Source organism: Nicotiana tomentosiformis, chromosome 8 (genome assembly GCF_000390325.3).
Source record: "Nicotiana tomentosiformis chromosome 8, ASM39032v3, whole genome shotgun sequence".
Lineage (NCBI taxonomy): Eukaryota > Viridiplantae > Streptophyta > Magnoliopsida > Solanales > Solanaceae > Nicotiana > Nicotiana tomentosiformis.
Genome location: NC_090819.1, coordinates 55,956,063 through 55,962,062, shown reverse-complemented (window position 1 = coordinate 55,962,062; position 6,000 = coordinate 55,956,063).

Below are 6,000 nucleotides of genomic sequence, written 5' to 3'. Positions count from 1 at the left end.
TTGAGGGCAGAGAGCCGAGAGTATGAGCTGATGAGATGAGTTGAGCGACTGATGCCTTGAGAGGCTGTACTTGCTTTTATTTTTGTTGCACTTTCTTGCTATCTGATATTGTTGTGAAATTTCTGGGAGATTCATATCTGTTTTACTTGGGCTCAAACTGATTTGACTTATACCGCTGGATTTGAAAGAATTTTCACTCTTTACTGAAAACGTTTGAAATGATCTTATTATTATAGTTCGTTACTGCTTCTCGGTTCCTTATTTAATTTTGTTACTTGCTGAGTTGGTTGTACTCATGCTAAACCCTGCACTTCATATGCAGATCCAGGTGTGTACGGTTCTGGCGGTCGCTGAGTTCGTGTGCGGACTGATTATCGGAGACTTACGAGGTAGCTGCCGGAGTCCGAAGTCCTTGTTTCTCCTTTCTTATTATCTTTTTTCTCTTGTATTGGCATTTGGCACAGACTGTAGTAGACTCTGTTTCTAGATTGGTTATTAGATGCTTATGACTTAGTGACACTCCGATGTTGGGCTATTATTTTCTGCATTTATGTTTTATTTGGGTTTTACCCCCGTTTTTATAAAAAACTCTGATTATTTTAAATATCTTAATTCATTTCTGTTAAATTTCTGTTAATAGGCGCCATCACGATGGGTTAGATTTTGGGTCGTGACAGAGGTCAAATAATGTCATAAAAACCAATTCTAAACAATAAAATTTCAATCTTTAATTAAATCTTAAAAAGTCAATAAAAGTCAATCCGGACCCACATGATCAAAATCCGAGTCTAGAGCCACATCTCGTTGACCTATAACTGCACGGGTCTAGATGTGTAATTGTTTCCAAATTTGAATACAAATTGCTGTTTAAAACCTCAAAATAAACTCTCTTAAGTTGTAAATAAAAACTTCGAATTTTACTCTTAAATTTTATATTTTAGGTGTAGAAATTCATGAAAAATTAAGATATATAATCAAATTCAAGTAAAACTTACTTACTCTCAAGATTGGGATGAAATCCCTCTTCAAAATCTCGTTTTTCCGTTCTTCAACACTCAAAAATCATTAAATGGGTTAAATCTCAAAATCTGGATATAATATACCCATGCAGCGAGAATGTGAATTGCATGCGCGTTCCACTTCCACGCGATCGCGAAGAGAAACTAGGCAGACACCTATGCAATTGTGACCCTCCACATACAATCGCGGAGAGCAACACACCGGCTCCTGGAATCCTCCTACGCGATCGTGAACTTTCTCACACGATCGTGATGCTTCACCAGCCAACACTATGTGACTGAGAGCCTTCCCACGCGATCATAAAGAACAAAACTTCCCTGCCAAAACCTTCTACGGGATTGCGACACATGCGGCATGAATGCAATTCACAGCACTGACATCAGAAAACCAGTAATTCAACTTTCTCAAAATGATTTGAAACTACCTCAAAACTCAACCGAGCCCCCTGGTGCCCCGTTCAATCATCGTAACAAGTTTGTATACCCTATACAAACTTGTCCAAAGACTCGAAACACTAAAAATAATATCAAAACAAAGAATCAAGCTTCACATCAAAAACTTAAATTCTCTTAAGTTCAAAATTCTAACTTTCGACTAGCATTACCGAATCAACCCCCGACCACATTAGGCTCGAAATGAACATACGCATAAGTCCAAAATTGTCAAATAAACCTATTGGAACCTTCCAATAATCAATTCGGGATCAAATATCTAGAATATTGACTTTGGTCAACTCTTTAAGCCTTAAGCCTCAACTTGGGAATTAAGTACTTCAAATCACTCATGAACCCTTCGGGAACAAAACTACCCATCTCCACAAGTCATTAAATATCGAAATAATCTACGGAAATCATCAAATAGGAAAATAGGATTTTAAAACTCAAAATGACTGGTCGGATTATTACACAATATTTAGAAGCTCTACTTAAGCAGAATTCAGAAGTATAGCAGCCACTGTAGCAGACATTGTATGGTTAACACAACTTTTTAATGAGTTAGGGGTTGAAGTATCATTGTATATTCAACTTTATATAACCATTCAAATTGCAGCTCATCCTACATTCCATGAGAGAACTAAACATATGGATATTGATTGTCTTTTTATAAGAGAGAAGTTCTTACAATGACTTATTCAGACACAACAAATTGAGATAACAGAATAACTAGCAGATGTGCTTACTAAGAGTCTTTGCAAGCCACATTATGAGTATTTGTTAGGAAACCTAGGAATTGTATTTCATCCCTCAACTTGAAGGAGAGTGTTGACGGAATTAAGCCCCAGTTATTTATATGTAATGTTGTTAGTTAGAGTAATGTAAGGGTGTAGTTGGATATAACTTATTAGGAATAGTTGGACACTAAGTGATAGACTATCAATAGGGTAGCTACAGTCTATTTGTATATACATGAACATTCTATTTTATTTTAGCTTAATGAACAAGCTATCTCTCTCTCTCTCTCTGATTCTTATATTCTCTTCTTCACTTTAATTTTTAACTAGAAAGACTAAATTGGTTGATTTAATGTAAATACATGGTACAAGTAAATATTTACACTATCTTAAAAGCCAACATACAGTTATTTTTATGTATTCAACAAAAGACAACAATGATTGAAAATAGTTGTGAAATATGCAAATTAATACCAAGAGACGTGGTGAGATGGTTGTGATTGCTTTATACTTAAACAAAATGTTTTAGCTTTATGTATTGGGAGCGAAGACATTCTTTGTTGGGAGCATTTTACCCGCTTAGTGTATCTCTCGATACAAGTCCATATTAATTGAGCCAGTAATTTTGAAAATTGGATGATTAAAGGAAAAAAAGGCATATACCAAAGTTTTGAGAGTCATATAAATAGCTAGAATATAGTTGTACCTGTACCTAGATAATTCAAAGATAACCTACCATTGAGAGTATACATGCACCTTATAATGCTTGCTGTCCAACATTTATCTGGTGTCAAATGATTAGTTTTGGTTGCTTTCAAGTATTTGATTTTGTGGTAGTCTTGTAAAGAAAGCATCATCCAAATTGTCATCATTTTTGTCATTTTCAAACTATATATATAGCAGTAGGTACTGTTGTATCTCTATATCTACTCTTTGAATAAGGCTCTTCTCCCATATATCCCTCATTATAATCTCTTGATATACGTAAACTAGCCTACTTTTCTAGATTTCTATGGCTAGGTTCAATTCAAAAACTATTACAATATGACCGTAACATAGCAAACAATTTCACAATAATAGTAAAACCCTATACCAGCAAAGGTCAAATCTCTTGGCCTTTTTCCACAAATACAACTGTAATAGTAAAAAAAAGACATGACACGTGGAACATCAGCAAGCTGACGAGGCATGATGCGTGGAGCGTCGATATAGCGACAAGTGGCATTCTTAATTAACTGACTTAAGAATGCATGGAAGGTACGGGAAAAACACCCACGGGGTAGCATAAGAGAAAAGAACCGAGCCTGACAGTTGTCAAAGGAGAAACGGGAAAGAAATTAATGAAGACTGCAAAGAAGGGAAGATACACGAACCAGAAGTAAACAAAGAAGGGGAATCAGGAGCAGTTATAAGGAATTTTTAGTCATAAATATGCCAGTTACGGTTATCTATAGTAATGGGCAATCAATAAAATTAATGCCCTTAATTAGTCCAAATTAAGTATGAGAACCGTTATGATTGTATGCTCCTATATAATTATAAGAATTTCATTTGTAAGAACAAGTTACGATTGAAATACATACTATAATTCTTTGCTTTATGCTTGAAAGTTTTCAGCCTTACTTTTGGGGATTGATTACTAGTCCATTCCTTATTTTTCTTGGCAAATCATCTCCATCACTTTTTTCTATTTTTCCTAAGACTATTGGGAAAGTGAAATAAATTTTGATTATCAGTAACCCGTTTTATTCTAAATATTGACTTTGACCGAAAATTCTATTTTTGGTTAAGCAAATTGATTCTGTTACCCGGAATCTGATAATCTTTTCACTTTCCAAATTCTGTTTTTTGACAACAAACTATTTCAATTGTTAACGAAAATGACCAGTTGAGCCAACAAGATGGAACTCCATCTCTCCCCTCTCCAACGGGATCCCCTCAACAATCCCGTGAAGGTTCACCTGAGAGGTCTACATCACTGGCTAATGATCAACAGGGGGACAAACAAACTGTAGAACAAGACGCTCTAAAGCAGTTGATAGAAGATCATGTGAATAATGCTCTTCAAGCCTTCATTAGAGGATTTCCCAATGCGCCACAAACTCCTCCACCAGTCAATACGACGACCCTAGAAAACCCACGCTCTGGGCTTGACAATTATGGAAGTGGAGGAACTCCTAACGAATCTCGTGATGGAGGATCAGGTACACCAAATAATTATGATTTACAAAGTTTGGTAATAACTTTGCATAAATAATTGAAGGAGCAAAACAATCGCATAGAGCAACTACATGGCATTCCACCCGTGATCAAAGGGGTGGATATTGACAAGTATTTACAATAACCCTGGAAGCCAAGTGCAACGCCTTTGCCAATTCCTAAAATTTAAAATGCCTAATATTCCAAAATATGATGGAACAACTGACCTTCGAGATCACGTAACTGCGTTTACAACAGAAATGAAAGGCAACGATTTAACAAAGCAAGAAATCGAATCAGTTTTTGTTAAAAAAATTGGTGAAACACTCACGAAAGGAGCATTAACATGGTATTCTCTTTTACCTGAAAACTCTATTGATTCTTTTGCTGAACTTGCAGATTCATTTATAAAAGCACATTCGGTAGCTCAGAAGGTTGAAAAAATGATGGAAGACATCTTTAAGGTAAAATGGGGGAATACATAATTACGCAAGGAATTCGTAGATAGATTCCAGCGGGAGAGGAAAATGCTGCCTCGGGTACCTGATAACTGGGCAGCTATGGCATTCGCGAGCAATTTAAACGAGAAAAGTTCAAAATCTACGAGAAGACTGAAGGAAAGTTTGCAAGAATTCCCAGTAATAACTTGGAATGATATGTACAGTAGATGCAGTACAAAGTTGCGGATAGAGAAAGATACGGTCCCACAGCTAAGAACCAATGAAAGAGCAGCATCGAGACGTTCGGAATCAGAAAAAAGGATAGAAAAAAAACATGTACGAACCTTACATGGGACCTGCTGGACGAGACCGTCGATCTAAACAAGAAAACACACGATTAGACTCAAGACCGAGGCAAAAAGATATGAGTTCCTCATCTAGGTTCAGAAAGGAACGGGATGCACGAGGCAACGATTCCAGTACACACGCGAGTGTCATGACCCAAAACTCTAACCTATCGTGATGGCGCCTATCGATGGTACTAGGCAAGCCGACCTTTCAAAATACTTCAATATTTCATAAAAAGGATAATTCAAAGCTTTTTCATACTAGAAAGTTTTACAAAAAAAATCGGAGTTGAATTCAACATAAAATACAAAAAGATAGCCCCAAACATCAGGGTGTCACCAAGTCATGAGCATCTAGATATCCAGACTAATAAAAATAGTGTCTAAGTATCAATACAGAAAAGAAAGAAAACATAGAAAGAGAGAAAAGGTCTGCGGACGCCGGCATTTACCTCATAGTCTCCGATACTCGATCGCGCACGAACTCAATGACCTCCGTGATCAAACACACCTGGATCTGCACATGAAGTGTAGGGTGTAGCATGAGTACAACCAACTCAGCAAGTAATAGAAATAAATAAGGAACTGAGAAGTAGTGACGAGCTATACAATTATAGTTTATTTTCAATAATTCCAGCAAAGAATAGACATGCTTTCACATCTGGCAGTTTAAGTCCAATCAGTTTTATACAGTTAAAGTTCAGGTAATCCAGATATAGAATCTTTCAGGAATTTCACAACAATGACAGATAGCACCTAAGTGCATCGACAAATGAAAAAGCAATTATAGCCTCTCAGGGCAACAATCACTCAACTCGTCACA